The sequence below is a fragment of the Pelophylax lessonae genome (assembly GCF_965119305.1).
Source record: "Pelophylax lessonae genome assembly, chromosome: 13".
NCBI lineage: Eukaryota > Metazoa > Chordata > Amphibia > Anura > Ranidae > Pelophylax > Pelophylax lessonae.
In genome coordinates this window covers 66253241-66272419 of record NC_138780.1, presented here as the reverse complement: position 1 = coordinate 66272419, position 19179 = coordinate 66253241, and the positions used below count along the sequence as shown (strand labels likewise).

Below are 19179 nucleotides of genomic sequence, written 5' to 3'. Positions count from 1 at the left end.
TTCATGTCATCTGAAATTATAAGTGCAATACAAATTTTGCAGATTATGTAGTTTAAATTGAAGGTGTATGACTTTATTTCTCTTTACATGTAATGCTGGGTACACCAGGGACAAAAATATGTTAAAAACAGTCAGTTTGGCAGTTACTGGCCAACTTTCGGCCTGTGTGTACAGCTCCTCATCCGACAAAAGCTGGTCTGTCCTGCAGTCAGTGGCGAGCACTGACCAGTGTGTTCTGGTGGGGGGGTGGGGTCAGCAGTCCTGGGGCAGTCCCCCTGTCAGAACACAATAGCCCAGCAGGGGAGATTGCTGTACTAATACCGCATAGTTAGTACAGCAATGTACCTTTTTTTTTTTTTTTCATTCAGCCCTCTGAGTTGAACAAAAAAAAGCTTCTGATGTTTACCAGGCTTAACCACCTCTGGACCAGAAGGATTTACCATCTTAATGACCAGGCAATTTTTTGCGATACCGCACTGCGCGTTACTTTAGCTGACAGTTGTGCGACACTGTACCCTAAAAAAAATAAATGTCCTTTTCTCTATCCTCCATTGACAGACACAGCTCTATATCTTCTTAGACCGTTGGGTTATGCTCCTCCCATCAGGAATAGGACACTAGGCAGGAAAAAGCTTTACCACGCCTATGGGGCTGTCCCTGCAGGCATAACCCCAAACACTCTGCTACAGCCTCTAGTTTGTTTGTATAAAGTGAAAGTGACCAGTGTAATAAATCCAGTGACTGGAACCATAGTCAGATGGAAATATTCAAGTGAAGGTGAATTCAGATACAGTGCCTTGCGAACGTATTCGGCCCACTTGAACTTTTCGACCTTTTGCCACATTTCAGGCTTCAAACATAAAGATATAAAACTGTAATTTTTTGTGAAGAATCAACAACAAGTGGGACACAATCATGAAGTGGAACGAAATTTATTGGATATTTCAAACTTTTTTAACAAATAAAAAACTGAAAAATTGGGCGTGCAAAATTATTCAGCCCCCGAAGTTAATACTTTGTAGCGCCACCTTTTGCTGCGATTACAGCAATAAGTCGCTTGGGGTATATCTCTATCAGTTTTGCACATCGAGAAACTGAAATTTTTGCCCATTCCTCCTTGCAAAACAGCTCAAGCTCAGTGAGGTTGGATGGAGAGCGTTTGTGAACAGCAGTTTTCAGTTCTTTCCACAGATTCTCGATTGGATTCAGGTCTGGACTTTGACTTGGCCATTCTAACACCTGGATATGTTTATTTGTGAACCATTCCATTGTAGATTTTGCTTTATGTTTTGGATCATTGTCTTGTTGGAAGACAAATCTCCGTCCCAGTCTCAGGTCTTTTGCAGACTCCATCAGGTTTTCTTCCAGAATGGTCCTGTATTTGGCTCCATCCATCTTCCCATCTATTTTAACCATCTTCCCTGTCCCTGCTGAAGAAAAGCAGGCCCAAACCATGCTGCCACCACCATGTTTGACAGTGGGGATGGTGTGTTCAGGGTGATGAGCTGTGTTGCTTTTACGCCAAACATAACGTTTTGCATTGTTGCCAAAAGGTTCGACTTTGGTTTCATCTGACCAGAGCACCTTCTTCCACATGTTTGGTGTGTCTCCCAGGTGGCTTGTGGCAAACTTTAAACAACACTTTTTATAGATCTCTTTAAGAAATGGCTTTCTTCTTGCCACTCTTCCATAAAGGCCAGATTTGTGTAGTATACGACTGATTGTTGTCCTATCGACAGAGTCTCCCACCTCAGCCGTAGATCTCTACAGTTCATCCAGAGTGATCATGGGCCTCTTGGCTGCATCTCTGATCAATCCTCTCCTTGTATGAGCTGAACGTTTAGAGGGATAGCCAGGTCTTCATAGATTTGCAGTGGTCTGTTTCTCCTTCCATTTCAATATTATCGCTTGCACAGTGCTCCTTGGGATGTTTAAAGCTTGGGAAATCTTTTTGTATCCAAATCCGGCTTTAAACTTCTCCACAACAGTATCTCGGACCTGTCTGGTGTTTTCCTTGTTCTTCATGTTGCTCTCTGTGCTTTAAACGAACCTCTGAGACTATCAAAGTGCAGGTGCATTTATACGGAGGCTTGATTACACACAGGTGGATTCTATTTATCATCGTTAGTCATTTAGGTCAACATTGAATCATTCAGAGATCCTCACTGAACTTCTGGAGAGAGTTTGCTGCACTGAAAGTAAAGGGGCTGAATAATTTTTGCACACCCAATTTTTCAGTTTTTTATTTGTTAAAGTTTGAAATATCCAATAAATTTCGTTCCACTTCATGATTGTGTCCCACTTGTTGTTGATTCTTCACCAATAATTACAGTTTTATATCTTTATGTTTGAAGCCTGAAATGTGGCAAAAGGTCGAAAAGTTCAAGGGGGGCGAATACCTTCGCAAAGCACTGTATATAATCAGGTAAATGGTGAATAAATCACACTATATAGTCCATATTATGGTGGCTATCAGTCTTTATGCGATATTTCCCGACTGGACTTGGGGGTGGTGATATGGTATTTGAGTACACGAGATTGCTGTAGTACAAGATGCACTCCCCACAGATCCTAACCCCCACACAGGGGTATTGGGCAAAGCATATACACTGCGGTGGTAAGTATTGGGGTGCCTGGTCTTGGGTTGTCCTGGATGGCAATCCTATTTCCAGATAAAGGGTCCTCAGCTACCCAGCTAAGGCTTAATCCCAGCCTATTTTCCAGTAGTGAGTGATGTATTTCTCATATAGAATGAAAGGGGGGGGGGGGGGGGGAGAGGGGACACATAACGTAATATTGCAAAAAACTCCTTTTATTAAAATAGAGGTAAAGTAATCCCATTTAAAATGCCGTATAAACAGCGGTAAAAACAGCAAGGTGCTCGGATGTCCGGAACGCCGTACATTCCACAGTGAAACCACAACAGGAAGGGACGTGGCAGCGCTGTATGCGTGTCGTCATTCGACGTCCTTAGCAGCTGCCAGCGCACAGCGTACAGCGCTGTCATGTTACTTCCTGTTCTGGTTTCACTGTGGAAACAGGTTTTCACTGTGGAACGCATTCTATAGCCACATTCAGCTCTGATCGGGTCTCCATGTAAAGACATATCTTCTGGGTACTCGGCGCCAAATTAAAAAATATGACAGCATTCAAAACAGCCAAACTTGGCGTTTTGAATGCTTTTAAGTGCAGAGGAGGGATTTGGGGTCTTTAAGAGGCAGTTTCCACTCGATGGACCGTGCCACCAAAGGTGGATCACCCAGTTTCCAGATTGAATAAGTCTACTGTGGTTCCGGTGGAGGAATCCCCGGCTTTTGCAGACCCTGTGGATAGATGGGAGGAGTCTCTGTCCTGTCATCTACATGTGTTGGCGGGTTCCATACTAAAACCAATCTTTGTGAACGTTCTGGTGTCAGACGGTCACTGAATGGGTAAAGTTACACACGTTACAAAGAGAGATGATTGTTGGATAAATCACTTAAATGGGTAATCCTCCAATCCCGGTTTGGCACATAGATAAAATATGGGTAAAGCGAGCTCCCAACCACGGAGTGGGAGGGCACCCGCTATCCCAAATAAAAAATGGGATGATAAGGAGGGTTACCAACTTGGTGAGTTAGAATTAAAAAAAAAAACAAAGCATACCATCAATTATAACATTCATTTTATTAAAGTAGATAAAAATTGACACAGTATAAAAAGGTTTGGACTGAAACCGATCCAAATCTAGTACAATATATAACGTAAACATTGTAGTCATAGCCAATTAGGGACGGGTCTTGACGCGTTTCGCCATCTAGCTTTTTCAAAAGACCACTTATAACATCCCAGGTGGACTATTACAAAAAGAGAATATAACCATTAGGACAGAATACATAATTCATATACAATATACAATGCAGTAAATTTTTACAAAAATCATTAGGCAAGAAGTAGTTTAATGCTCACCAAGTTACATAAAAGAGTTTAGAGACGACTGTAAGCTCCGGACTGATCGCCCTACTGATACCACAGGCAGCCCAAGAGAGCCAAACGTAGAAGGGACTGAGGCCCCTAGACAGACCAAAGGCCAGTTACCAGGGACCAATCACAAGGAAGAGGTGTTGAGTCCAGTACCCTCGGATCAGTCAATTGGGACTGATGAGGAACAGACACACTCATGTTAGACACATCGCCCCGTACGCCACATAGTTCACGTCTACAAAGAAAGTGGCAATCATAAGGACTGACTCTGGGATCACTGCCAACATAGACATTCCAAATTCAAAATAGATACATTTTGAATTAAACAGAGGGTTCCACTGATCCTTATCCCACAATGGCACAAACCTGTGTATATACATATATATATGTATATATACACATTACGGGGCCATGAAGGTCAGTCACCTCAGCGGAGCAGATTCCTCATAGCTTATTCAATACAATCAACATATATAAGGAGTCAAAAGGGAAATATATGTTTACACCTTTGCTCAGATATTGTTACATCCCTCCAATGGCCAGTAATCCAACAAGGGCAAATAGTGTGGTTAGTATAGTTTCATGAATACTCAAAGCATATGTTGTTGCATTGTAAAAAACTTAGAAGGTTATCCAGAGCAGGAGAGAAGCATCATAGGGAAAGGAGGAGACTGACCATTCCCCGTATTGGTGTCCATATTTATCAAAAGGGTAAGCAATCCCCCCAAAATCCTTAATGTTCCTACCTTATTCTGGGTATATGTACGTCCGGGCGGCAGAACGAGGTTCCTCCGAGTGGGGGAGAGAGACACCAGGCAGCCACAAATCGGGCCGCGCGTCTGCTCCCTAAATAACGGGCTCCGCCGGAAGTGACGACCCGTCACTTCCGACGCGGGCGCTGAGGGATGATCACCAGCATCCAGCGCGATGACGTCACGCTGGGCGCGGCCTCATCCTTCCGCCGGACCGTAAGTGTGCGGACAGTAGCCCAAGCAACACCTACCGGGCTTGGCGCCCGAACATCTCCTCCCAAAGGTGCAGTTTCCATCAGATTGACCCCTAAAGAGGCAGCATGAGGCATCCATGGGCGATCTTGTCACTGAGTCCACAGTTACAGTAATAGATAGACAAAAGGTTTTGCATATTATACATATACATATGCGTAAATGTGGCAGCAAACACAGAATTCATTTGAAATTTATGATTAACAATCAGCATTAATAGATACAATGGGTGATATCCCGGGTACCACAAAAGAGGGGAAAACCCCAACTGATATACCTTAAGATAATCCCTGACCCTACCATCCAAAAAAAGAAAAAAGGGGGGGGGGGAAAGAGAACAGTGAAACTACACGCTTAGACCCTGCATTTGGATGAAGGGCTATAACACAAGTATGTGAACCCTATTCAAATTCTCCATTTTAAATCCCCCAATTGGGCCCTAACTTATGGATCCTAACTTATATTTGGTTCAATTTCAGTTTATTTTAAATAGGGTTGGTAAGAAATCGTGGAGTTTAACCCCGGTGGAGAGGTCGCATGTAGGTCATTGATCCACCTGGCCTCTTGTTTAGGGACTTTTTTATCAAGGTCACCCCCACGAACATTGGGATTAATTGCTTCTAGTACATAAAACTTAATTACATTTGGATTGAAATTATGGTAACTACCAACGTGCTTGCAAATTGCGGTGTACACTAAACCCACCTCCATGTAATATAGGTGGTCCTTAATACGAGAGGCCAGTGGTCGCTTTGTTTTGCCCACATAAAATGAGCCACAAATACAGAATGCGATGTAAACGACCCCCTCTGTCTGGCAGTCCGCATAGCCTCTAGGTCTGTGCACAGCGCCATTAGGGAGCCTGCATGTTGCCCCTTCAAGAATCCAGGGGCACACATCGCACTGGCACAGGGGTACGTACCCCTACGTGGTCGTTCATTTGGAACGTTCTCATGATGGTAGTGGCTGTGGACAATCGAATCTTTCAGAGATCGTGATTTTCTATAAACAATCTCTGGACGATCACACACAAATTTAGAGATTGTTCTATCATCTCTAAGGAAGTGCCAGTTGCGGGATATTATAGATCTGATTTCAGAATGATGACTATGGTATGTAGTGACAAGTTTAGTTGTCTCATTCTTTTTAGCCCTCCTGTTAAAGTTAAACATTAGCTCATCTCTTGCGTGGGTTTTTGCTTTGTTATAAGCTTTCCGAAGGACATTTTTACTGTATTCGCTCTGTTTGAGTCTATTTCTTAAAGCATGAGCCTCAGTTTCGAAGTCCTCCTCCCTGGCACAGTTCCTCCTTAATCGGAGGTACTGGCCAAAGGGGATACTTCTAACCAAAGACTGAGGGTGGCTACTTGTGAAATGCAGAATCGTGTTACCGGCAAAGGGTTGTGCGCAGCATTCGATCATTATCCAAAAATAACCGGGTGTCCAGAAACGGAAGACTCTCTGCGCTAAATTGCATTGTGAACTTTAAGTTAAAGGAGTTCACAGCCAACAAGTCCATGAACTCATGTAGCTCATGTACGTCCCCTGTCCAAATGACGAACACGTCATCGATATACCTGCGCCACATAAGAATATGGCGCAGGTATAGCGACAAGGCGTCGTCATTGAAGATGGATCTTTCCAACCCCCCCAGGTACAGGGTCGCGTATGATGGGGCACACGAAGTCCCCATTGCCACGCCCTGTACCTGGAGGTAGGTGACGTCCTTAAATATAAAGACGTTGGATCGCAAAATGTGATCCAGGAGAAGAATGACAAAATCAACGGTCGGCCACTTAGAGCGGTCTTGCTCATATAAAAATAATGACACCACCTCAATGCCCTTCCCATGGGGAATACTGGAATAAAGGGCTTCGATATGAATCGCCACTAATAATGCGTGGGCAGGGACCACAACTCCCTCAACCACTCTAAGCAGCTCCAGGGTGTCCTTGAGATAAGAGGGTAGGCCCTGGATCAGAGGTCTCAAGTGACTATCCACATATTGACTGGCTGGTTCGGTTTCAGATCCCACCCCTGAGACAATTGGGCGCCCTGGCGGGTCCCCAAGGTTCTTGTGAACCTTGGGGAGCGCATAAAAGGTGGGCGTAATTGGCCACTGGACTCTGAGAAACAGGTATAGGTCATAGTCAATAATATTTTGGTGGTATGCGTCCAAAATAAGCGCTCTATATCTGTCTGACAATGTTTACACCATTTCTGGGGGGATAACGGAGTACCAGTCCTGATTGGACAGTATCTTTAGGTACATATTTTCATATTGCAGCCTGTCCATCATGACTACATTGCCCCCCTTATCAGAGGGCCTTATGATAATATTAGTGTTGTGAATCAGGTCAGTAAGGGCCTGTTGCTGAGGCCTAGTCAAGTTAGACCTGAAGGGCATGGAGTCAGACAGACCCTCAATGTCCCTCATGGTCTGCTTGACAAAGGACCAGACAGATGAACATGTCTGCAGACTTGGAAATTTATTGGATTTGGGTTTGAACACAGCGGGTCCGATGCCTTGGCCGGGCTCGTCCTCATCGGGGGATGGGTCCGACCCATCAGCGGACTCACCGTGTTCACTCTCCTCCCAGAGTTGCATGAGGATTTTGAGTGCCTCCTGAATTCTTGGTACGTTCCTTATCAAATAAAAATTGAAATGTCAGATTTCTGGCCAAAAGGTGCAAGTCCTTACGATTGCCACTTTCTTTATAGACGGGAACTATGTGGCGTACGGGGCGATGTGTCTAACACAAGTGTGTCTGTTCCTTATCAGTCCCAATTTTGTAAGGGGGGATGGGTGCGCTGATAGTGTGTTGAAGCTGCTCCCGGTATTCAGTGCTTTTGAATATAGATAAATGTATATGTGGTGTGGGGTGCGCTAAACAACAAATAAATAATGAATATATAACATATATCTATGTGTGAACCAAATCAACAAAAGTAAATATATATAACATATATCAATCTGTGAAGCCAATTAATAATGCAAATCAATTGGTGCATAAACATAAAAGTTCATAAGTGTCCATAAATATTTTGCAGGTGAGTAGAATTGTATTCTATCCGAATAATACGTGTATCCACCACCGAGTGAAATTCATCCTTACCAAACGGAAATAAATAAGGTGCAACTATATTTTCTTGTGCTGAAAAAATATCCAATCTCCTTGTGAACAAACACCACGTGTAAATCACCAAGAATTAGCCTCTTACCAGATGGTAATAGGTATGCACTTGTTCAGTGAAACCACCGCCTTGCTTCCTCTTTAAAATCCTGAAGTGGGATGTAGAACCGCTCTACCTTTCTTTCTCCACTAGATGGCAACGAGTACCAGCAAGAAACACAGCCTCATCCTTCTTTACAAGCTCACAAAACCACCGTGTATTAAAGGAAAAAAAAGGGCTAATAGTGTATTACCCTTGAGATTTATTCAAAAAACAGTTGATAATGCACTTACAATTAGATGTCTTGTATTCAGCATAAACATAGGCATACGAATTCCTGCAAAGGCTTGCGGCCGGCTGCAGCACGGACCGCAAGTTGTGTGTGACGTGTGCGCCTCCTAATCTGACCGGTTTCTTCCCATAGGACTTCTACTGAGACAGGAGTACTGGCGCATCGTCACTTCCGCTTTATTTATACAGGTGGAAGCAGATTGTCTAACTTCCGGTGTCTGCAGAGCAGGTAGTATAAAACATTGATCCATAGCACATCCTGGTGACACAGGAAGTAAACACTTCACTTCCTGTCTGCACAGGAAGCAAACACTTTACTTCCTGTCTGCAGAGCAAGTGTCTGCAGAGCAGGTATGCTTTGGAACTTCTGGCTGATAGCAATTTAAGGCAAATTACTTAAATATGGGTAACTTTCCTTGTGTTAAAAGGAATGTATAAAAACATACTTTATTATTTGTTAAAAACAAATGTATAAAAACATCGATCTATGGCACATCCTGGTGACACCGGAAGTAAACACTTTCCTTCCTGTCCTACAACACACTGCTTTAGGAGCGTAGTGGGAAAGGGGTGACACCGGAAATATGTGTATAATAAAATGTATTGAACTATATTAAACCATATGCTCCAATACAAATTTAAAATAAATGTTAAAAGATAACTAAAATATAAAACCTGCCAAAATATATGTGGGGATCAACAGTTATTAATGTGTGCGTTTATGTCCCACTCTATGTTGAGTCCCCGGGGTCTGGAGCAGCCGAGCTCATATATCCAGAAGGTTTCCCTCCTGGATATAGACCTCCTCAGATTGCTCCCCCTCCAGTGTGGTGTATATTTCTCAATAACTATGATTTTTAACCTCTTGGGATTTTTTCTGTGACATTGGGCGAAGTGTTGGGATACACTATGCCCAGGAAAAGCTTTGTGTATGTTGGTCAGATGTTCTCCAATACGTATGGCGGCAGTACGTATGGTTCTTCCAACATACTGGTAATTGCACTCACACTGTAAAAGGTATACAACCCCTTTCGTATGGCAGGAAATAAAATTTCTAATGGGGTACTCTTTACCTGTCACAGTTGAATGAAATTTATTAGTCCTGATAGTTTGAGCTTCTTTACACACTCTGCAACTCCTGCAGGGAAAGAAGCCCTTCATATCAGGAAAAAATTTTGGGATGGTAGGAGGATCAATGGGATTGGGGGGCTACCAGATCTCGTAAGTTCTGTGCCTTCCTGTAAATGATAGGTGGAACTTCTGGTAGCATGGGTCCTAAAATTTTATCTTTCTGTAGGACTCCCCAGTGTTTCCGGAATACATGATTTAGCCACTTGTAGTTTTGTGAGAATCTCGTAATGAAAGCAAATTCAAACTTGGAACTGGTTTTTCCTGGGTTCTGAACTTTCTTAGGTTGTATCAAACTTCTTTGCTCAACTAACTCCAGGGTCTGAATTTCTTTCTCTAGCACTTCTGGTTTGTAGCCTTTTTCCAGAAATTTTTCTTTCAGGTCCATAGCTTGTTTCCGGAATACTTGGCTGTCGGTACAATTCCTTCTGACTCTTCTGAATTGTGATTTGGGTACAGATCTGAGCCAGGCTGGATGGTGACAGCTGTCCAGGGCTATAAAGCCGTTCCTATCAGTCGGCTTATAATAGGTATGGGTGGAAAAACTGGAACCTACCCTGGATATGACTAGGTCCAAGAAGTTCACTGAGGTCTTGCTAAATTCATAAGAAAACCTGATCCCCCAATTATTACAATTCAGATCTCTCATGAACCTTCTCAGTGAATCTTCTTCTCCCTGCCATATTAACAGCGTGTCATCTATGTACCTTCTCCACATAACCAGTTGCCTGGGTCTGTTGGAATATATGTTTCTATCTTCCCACAGTGCCATAAATAGATTGGCTAAGCTGGGGGTAAACTTGGCCCCCATAGCTACGCCCATTTTCTGTAGGTAGAACTTTTCGCCATAATAGAAATAGTTGTGCTCCATGCCGAAAATGAGTAGATCCAGGATGAACTTCTTCTGGTCCATCGGTATTTCATAATCAGTGTCCAAGAAAGTGCATACCGCTTCATATCCTATCTGGTGGGGTATCACGGTATATAAAGACGTCACGTCTGCCGTGACCAGCAGTACGTCTCCCTCCACCTCTAATTGTGTCACTTCCTGGATACATTGAGCCGTATCTTTAAGATATGAAGGGGTTTCTTGGACCAGGGGTTGCAGAAAGTGGTCCACATACCTTCCAATCCTGGAGGTAACGGAATCGATTCCGCTCACTATGGGCCTCCCAGGTGGTCTAGTGAGGCTTTTATGTACTTTGGGAAGATAATATATGGTCGGAATCCTGGGAGCCAAAGGTACCAAGAATTCCTTCTCTTTTTTGTTTATAATACCTTCCTCGTAACCTTTAGTCACTATTTTCTCCAACTGTTTCTTATATTTGAAGGTGGGGTCTTTTTTCAAAACTTCATAGGTGCCATTATCAGATAACAACCTCTCCATTTCTTCAGTGTATTGTTCCTTATTGAGAAGAACGATACCCCCACCTTTATCCGCCGGTCTTATCACGAGGTTTTTATTCTCGCAAAGGGATTTCACACCTTTTTTCAGATCTCTCTGCGGTTGTGATTTAAATTCCTTCTCTTCCAATTCCTTTAAAACTAGGTCCTTAAAAATGGTCACATGGTGACTCTGTACTCCTTGGGGGTTAAATAAGGAAGCATTCCTAAGACCTGTTGGAATGGAAGTGGTGGATGTATAAGAAACATGGTTTCTTTCATAAGCATTGGACAAAAAGTGCCGCTTGACATTCAATTTTCTCACATACTTGTGGATGTCAATAAAGGTTTCGAATTTATTCAATTGTTTTTTTGGAGCGTACTTGAGCCCTTTATTGAGGGTATGCTTTTCGGAGTTCGTCAATGTGATCCCACTGAGATTAAAAATTCCATTGGTTTCTACATTGAGCTTCCGATTGGATCCCCCTCTACAGCCCCTTTTCACTTTTTTCGGTTCCCTTTTTTTTTTGGGACCCTGGCCTAAAAAATTTTTCTTTTTGGCACTGATTGGAGTCTTCTGTGGAGGTGTTTCTCTCCGATCGTTTCTCTCCTCGTATCTCTCATGTCTAAGAGGCTCATACCTGTTATGAGAACCAGTAGGATAAGGTCTAGGTGTATGTGGAGTGTCCAAGTAGTTTCCCATGTAATCTACTTGCACTCTTCTTGGAGATCTTGATCTGGAACGTCTCCAAGTCCTTTCAAATGAAGGATGACGATTTCTTTGATCCCTTGATCTTGAACGTCTCCGCGTCCTATCAGATGAGGGATGACGATATTCGTATTCCCTCCTATAATCTTGTACTTTAGGACGTCCTTTTTCATTATCACCTTTCCCTTTATTTTTACTTTTTTTCTGGTTATTAGATACATTTTCTTTCAAAGGCTTGAGCTTTATATTCTCTTTCGGCTTTTCTTGAGAATTCTCACTTCTTTTAACTGGCCTACTAGGTTCTCTAGAAGTAGAGGCTATAGCTTCTGCTTCACTGGCTCCTTCCTCCATAGGGGCCAGTTCACCATTAAGGATCTCTCCTCCTTCTAGAGCATTTTGCCTATCAAGATCTCCAAGAAGAGTGCAAGTAGATTACATGGGAAACTACTTGGACACTCCACATACACCTAGACCTTATCCTACTGGTTCTCATAACAGGTATGAGCCTCTTAGACATGAGAGATACGAGGAGAGAAACGATCGGAGAGAAACACCTCCACAGAAGACTCCAATCAGTGCCAAAAAGAAAAATTTTTTAGGCCAGGGTCCCAAAAAAGGGAACCGAAAAAAGTGAAAAGGGGCTGTAGAGGGGGATCCAATCGGAAGCTAAATGTAGAAACCAATGGAATTTTTAATCTCAGTGGGATCACATTGACGAACTCCGAAAAGCATACCCTCAATAAAGGGCTCAAGTACGCTCCAAAAAAACAATTGAATAAATTCGAAACCTTTATTGACATCCACAAGTATGTGAGAAAATTGAATGTCAAGCGGCACTTTTTGTCCAATGCTTATGAAAGAAACCATGTTTCTTATACATCCACCACTTCCATTCCAACAGGTCTTAGGAATGCTTCCTTATTTAACCCCCAAGGAGTACAGAGTCACCATGTGACCATTTTTAAGGACCTAGTTTTAAAGGAATTGGAAGAGAAGGAATTTAAATCACAACCGCAGAGAGATCTGAAAAAAGGTGTGAAATCCCTTTGCGAGAATAAAAACCTCGTGATAAGACCGGTGGATAAAGGTGGGGGTATCGTTCTTCTCAATAAGGAACAATACACTGAAGAAATGGAGAGGTTGTTATCTGATAATGGCACCTATGAAGTTTTGAAAAAAGACCCCACCTTCAAATATAAGAAACAGTTGGAGAAAATAGTGACTAAAGGTTACGAGGAAGGTATTATAAACAAAAAAGAGAAGGAATTCTTGGTACCTTTGGCTCCCAGGATTCCGACCATATATTATCTTCCCAAAGTACATAAAAGCCTCACTAGACCACCTGGGAGGCCCATAGTGAGCGGAATCGATTCCGTTACCTCCAGGATTGGAAGGTATGTGGACCACTTTCTGCAACCCCTGGTCCAAGAAACCCCTTCATATCTTAAAGATACGGCTCAATGTATCCAGGAAGTGACACAATTAGAGGTGGAGGGAGACGTACTGCTGGTCACGGCAGACGTGACGTCTTTATATACCGTGATACCCCACCAGATAGGATATGAAGCGGTATGCACTTTCTTGGACACTGATTATGAAATACCGATGGACCAGAAGAAGTTCATCCTGGATCTACTCATTTTCGGCATGGAGCACAACTATTTCTATTATGGCGAAAAGTTCTACCTACAGAAAATGGGCGTAGCTATGGGGACCAAGTTTGCCCCCAGCTTAGCCAATTTATTTATGGCACTGTGGGAAGATAGAAACATATATTCCAACAGACCCAGGCAACTGGTTATGTGGAGAAGGTACATAGATGACACGCTGTTAATATGGCAGGGAGAAGAAGATTCACTGAGAAGGTTCATGAGAGATCTGAATTGTAATAATTGGGGGATCAGGTTTTCTTATGAATTTAGCAAGACCTCAGTGAACTTCTTGGACCTAGTCATATCCAGGGTAGGTTCCAGTTTTTCCACCCATACCTATTATAAGCCGACTGATAGGAACGGCTTTATAGCCCTGGACAGCTGTCACCATCCAGCCTGGCTCAGATCTGTACCCAAATCACAATTCAGAAGAGTCAGAAGGAATTGTACCGACAGCCAAGTATTCCGGAAACAAGCTATGGTCCTGAAAGAAAAATTTCTGGAAAAAGGCTACAAACCAGAAGTGCTAGAGAAAGAAATTCAGACCCTGGAGTTAGTTGAGCAAAGAAGTTTGATACAACCTAAGAAAGTTCAGAACCCAGGAAAAACCAGTTCCAAGTTTGAATTTGCTTTCATTACGAGATTCTCACAAAACTACAAGTGGCTAAATCATGTATTCCGGAAACACTGGGGAGTCCTACAGAAAGATAAAATTTTAGGACCCATGCTACCAGAAGTTCCACCTATCATTTACAGGAAGGCACAGAACTTACGAGATCTGGTAGCCCCCAATCCCATTGATCCTCCTACCATCCCAAAATTTTTTCCTGATATGAAGGGCTTCTTTCCCTGCAGGAGTTGCAGAGTGTGTAAAGAAGCTCAAACTATCAGGACTAATAAATTTCATTCAACTGTGACAGGTAAAGAGTACCCCATTAGAAATTTTATTTCCTGCCATACGAAAGGGGTTGTATACCTTTTACAGTGTGAGTGCAATTACCAGTATGTTGGAAGAACCATACGTACTGCCGCCATACGTATTGGAGAACATCTGACCAACATACACAAAGCTTTTCCTGGGCATAGTGTATCCCAACACTTCGCCCAATGTCACAGAAAAAATCCCAAGAGGTTAAAAATCATAGTTATTGAGAAATATACACCACACTGGAGGGGGAGCAATCTGAGGAGGTCTATATCCAGGAGGGAAACCTTCTGGATATATGAGCTCGGCTGCTCCAGACCCCGGGGACTCAACATAGAGTGGGACATAAACGCACACATTAATAACTGTTGATCCCCACATATATTTTGGCAGGTTTTATATTTTAGTTATCTTTTAACATTTATTTTAAATTTGTATTGGAGCATATGGTTTAATATAGTTCAATACATTTTATTATACACATATTTCCGGTGTCACCCCTTTCCCACTACGCTCCTAAAGCAGTGTGTTGTAGGACAGGAAGGAAAGTGTTTACTTCCGGTGTCACCAGGATGTGCCATAGATCGATGTTTTTATACATTTGTTTTTAACAAATAATAAAGTATGTTTTTATACATTCCTTTTAACACAAGGAAAGTTACCCATATTTAAGTAATTTGCCTTAAATTGCTATCAGCCAGAAGTTCCAAAGCATACCTGCTCTGCAGACACTTGCTCTGCAGACAGGAAGTAAAGTGTTTGCTTCCTGTGCAGACAGGAAGTGAAGTGTTTACTTCCTGTGTCACCAGGATGTGCTATGGATCAATGTTTTATACTACCTGCTCTGCAGACACCGGAAGTTAGACAATCTGCTTCCACCTGTATAAATAAAGCGGAAGTGACGATGCGCCAGTACTCCTGTCTCAGTAGAAGTCCTATGGGAAGAAACCGGTCAGATTAGGAGGCGCACACGTCACACACAACTTGCGGTCCGTGCTTCAGCCGGCCGCAAGCCTTTGCAGGAATTCGTATGCCTATGTTTATGCTGAATACAAGACATCTAATTGTAAGTGCATTATCAACTGTTTTTTGAATAAATCTCAAGGGTAATACACTATTAGCCCTTTTTTTTCCTTTAATACACGGTGGTTTTGTGAGCTTGTAAAGAAGGATGAGGCTGTGTTTCTTGCTGGTACTCGTTGCCATCTAGTGGAGAAAGAAAGGTAGAGCGGTTCTACATCCCACTTCAGGATTTTAAAGAGGAAGCAAGGCGGTGGTTTCACTGAACAAGTGCATACCTATTACCATCTGGTAAGAGGCTAATTCTTGGTGATTTACACGTGGTGTTTGTTCACAAGGAGATTGGATATTTTTTCAGCACAAGAAAATATAGTTGCACCTTATTTATTTCCGTTTGGTAAGGATGAATTTCACTCGGTGGTGGATACACGTATTATTCGGATAGAATACAATTCTACTCACCTGCAAAATATTTATGGACACTTATGAACTTTTATGTTTATGCACCAATTGATTTGCATTATTAATTGGCTTCACAGATTGATATATGTTATATATATTTACTTTTGTTGATTTGGTTCACACATAGATATATGTTATATATTCATTATTTATTTGTTGTTTAGCGCACCCCACACCACATATACATTTATCAGTCCCAATTGACTGATCCGAGGGTACTGGACTCAACACCTCTTCCTTGTGATTGGTCCCTGGTAACTGGCCTTTGGTCTGTCTAGTGGCCTCAGCCCCTTCTACGTTTGGCTCTCTTGGGCTGCCTGTGGTATCAGTAGGGCGATCAGTCCGGAGCTTACAGTCGTCTCTAAACTCTTTTATGTAACTTGGTGAGCATTAAACTACTTCTTGCCTAATGATTTTTGTAAAAATTTACTGCATTGTATATTGTATATGAATTATGTATTCTGTCCTAATGGTTATATTCTCTTTTTGTAATAGTCCACCTGGGATGTTATAAGTGGTCTTTTGAAAAAGGTAGATGGCGAAACGCGTCAAGACCCGTCCCTAATTGGCTGTGACTACAATGGTTACGTTATATATTGTACTAGATTTGGATTGGTTTCAGTCCAAACCTTTTTACTGTGTAAATTTGATGGTATGCTTTGTTTACTTTGAATTCTAACTCGCCAAGTTGGTAACCCTCCTTATCATCCCATTTTTTATTTGGGATAGCGGGTGCCCTCCCACTCCGTGGTTGGGAGCTCGCTTTACCCATATTTTATCTGAATGGGTGAAGTTACTTAAGGGGAACTTAGAATCTGAAGAGATCCCCCCGGCACTGATTAAACTCCTGGACCTGATTGCTCAAGCCCTTGTGTTCATTTGTGATGCGTCTTTGGTTGCGGCTCCCCTAGTGGCCGGGGTGCCTGCAGTGGGAATCGCCATTAGGCGCATGGTGTGGTTAAAAAGCTAGTAAGCAGACCAGGCTTCAAAGAAGGCTTTGACTGACCTTCCCTTTGCGGGAGAGAGGTTGTTTGGCTCTTCTCTGGATGAACTGATCAAAGGTCTTACGGGTGGGAAGAGTACTCTTCTCCCTCAATCCGCTAAGGGCAAGGTGCCACGTTATAGGCCGGGGCCTTCCTTCACTGCTTGTAGGCAGCCTTTTTGTGCCTCTGGGTCGCAAGAAAAAGGAAAGCAGTTCAGGGCTTTTGGGGGTTCCAAAAAGACATGGTCAGGAAAATCAAAGATCGGCCAGTCCGTTTCTGCAGACAGGCAAATCCTCGTCTGCATAAAGGGGCGCGCCTTCACCCGATTCTGGGGTGGGGGGATGTCTTCACTTCTTTCCGGAACCATGGACTTCCCTGAATCAGGACAAATGGGTTCACGAACTGATCCTATCAGGGTACAAGATCGAATTCCCGTCTCGACCGTCGGACAGGTTATCCCCTTCCAATCTTCATCTTCAATCTTCATCTTACTTTTTAATATCTTTATAAATGATATAGACTCTGGGATTAAAAGTACAATTTCAGTCTTTGCAGATGACACCAAGCTTTGCAGTGGAATAACTTCTTAACAGGATGTCTCCAATTTACAAGCTGACCTCAATGCACTCTTTCATTGGGCAACTATGTGGCAAATGAGGTTTAATGTTGATAAATGTAAAGTTATGCACTTGGGGGCTAAGAATATGCATGCATCATACATACTAGGCGGAGTAGAACTGGGGAAATCTATAGCGGAAAAGGATCTGGGTGTTCTGGTAGATCATAAGCTTAATATTAGCATGCAATGCCAAGCTGCGGTTTCCAAAGCAAGCAAAGTCCTTTCTTCTATTAACAGAGGCATGGACTCCAGAGAGAGGATATCATTTTGCCTCTGTACAAATCAATAGTAAGGCCTCCTCTGAAATATGCAGTTCAGTTTTGGGCACCAGTTTTTAAAAAGGATATTAGGGAACTAGAGAGTGCAGAGAAGGGCAACCAAACTGATAAGAGGCATGGAAGAGCTCCGCTATGAGAAAAGATTAGAGGAACTGAATTTATTCTCTCCTGAGAAGAGGAGATTAAGGGGGGATATGATCAAAATGTATAAATACAAAAGGGGTCCATATAGTGAACTTGGTGTTGAGTTGTTCACTTTAAGGTCAACACAGAGGACAAGGGGGCACTCTTCTCTTTATGTCTAGAGGAAAACAGATTTCGTCTCCAAATATTGAAAGGTTTCTTCACCATAAGAGCTGTGAAAATGTGCAATAGACTCCCTCTAGAGGTGGTTCTGGCTAGCTCACTAGATTGCTTTAAAAAAGGCCTAGATTTTTTCCGGTGTGTACTTAATATAAGTGGGTACTAACATTTATAGGTAAGTTGATCCAGGGAATATCGGATTGCCTCTCGGAGGATAAGGAAGGAATTTTTTTTCCCTGCTGTAGCAAATTGGATCATGCTTTGCTGGGGTTTTTTCGCCTTCCTGTGGATCAACTGTGAGTATAGAATTGTATATATGGGATTGTATGGTTGGGTTTTCATTACTGTTTTTTTTTTTTCTTTTGTTTTTTATTGGTTGCGCCAGATGGACTTGTCTTTTTCAACCTGACTAACTATGTAATTATGTATCTCTAGTTAAGGGTTCTACGAGATGCGGTTCAAGATCTGCTTTCACAAAGGGCTATTTTGTCGATTCCCTCTCAGGAACGCTTTCAGGGGTCTTATTCAAACCTGTTTACTGTGCCCAGAAAAGAGGGCAAGGTGTGTCCAATCCTTGATCTCAAGGCTTTGAAGCGCTTCGTGCTGGTACAGAAGTTTCGGATGGAATCCATTTGTACAGTAGGGGCTTCCCTACACCAGGGAAACTTCTTGGCCTCCATAGATAAAGGACGCATAGCTACACATCCCTATTTGCACTGAGCATCAGCGGTTTCTTGGCTTTTCTGTAGCAGAGGAGCATTATCAATTAGTGCTGTTACCCTTTGGTCTCACCTCCACTCCCAGGGTTTTTACCAAGGTACTGGCCCCCGTGTTGGCATCACTGCGCCAATGGGAGATTGTGGTACTCGGGTATCTGGACGATCTTCTATTGAGAGTGAACTCTCATTCAGCCCTGTTGTGCGATTTGTCGATCACTGTCAGAACCCTGCAAGAGTTCGAGTGCAATATCAATTTCAAGAAATCCGCCCCGATACCTTCATTGAGACTGGATTATCTGGGCCTGACTCTGGATTGCGCCTTGGCAAGGGTCTTTCTTCCCTTGGACAAGCTGCAGAAGTTGCAGGTGGCGATTCGGTTGCTGTTGGCAAACAATCTGTCCTCTCTGCAGATTTGCATGCGGGCCTGATGGTATCAACCTTCGAGGTGCTTCCATTTGCTCAGTTTCACACGAGACCTTTACAAAAGGAGATTCTTGTCGGAGGATCCAAAGTCCTTGGACAATTTGATTTGATTGAGCCACAAAACAAAGTCGGCTCTGTTGTGGC

At 42.8% G+C, this 19179-nt stretch overlaps 1 protein-coding gene across 1 annotated transcript in view; it reads left to right on the top strand.

Moving 5' to 3' along the window:
- EXD1 (exonuclease 3'-5' domain containing 1) overlaps positions 1-19179 on the top strand; it is a gene marked incomplete at its 5' end in the record, with an annotated part of 442032 nt that overhangs the window by 153167 nt on the left and 269686 nt on the right. The gene's annotated exons all lie outside the window — the stretch shown is intronic.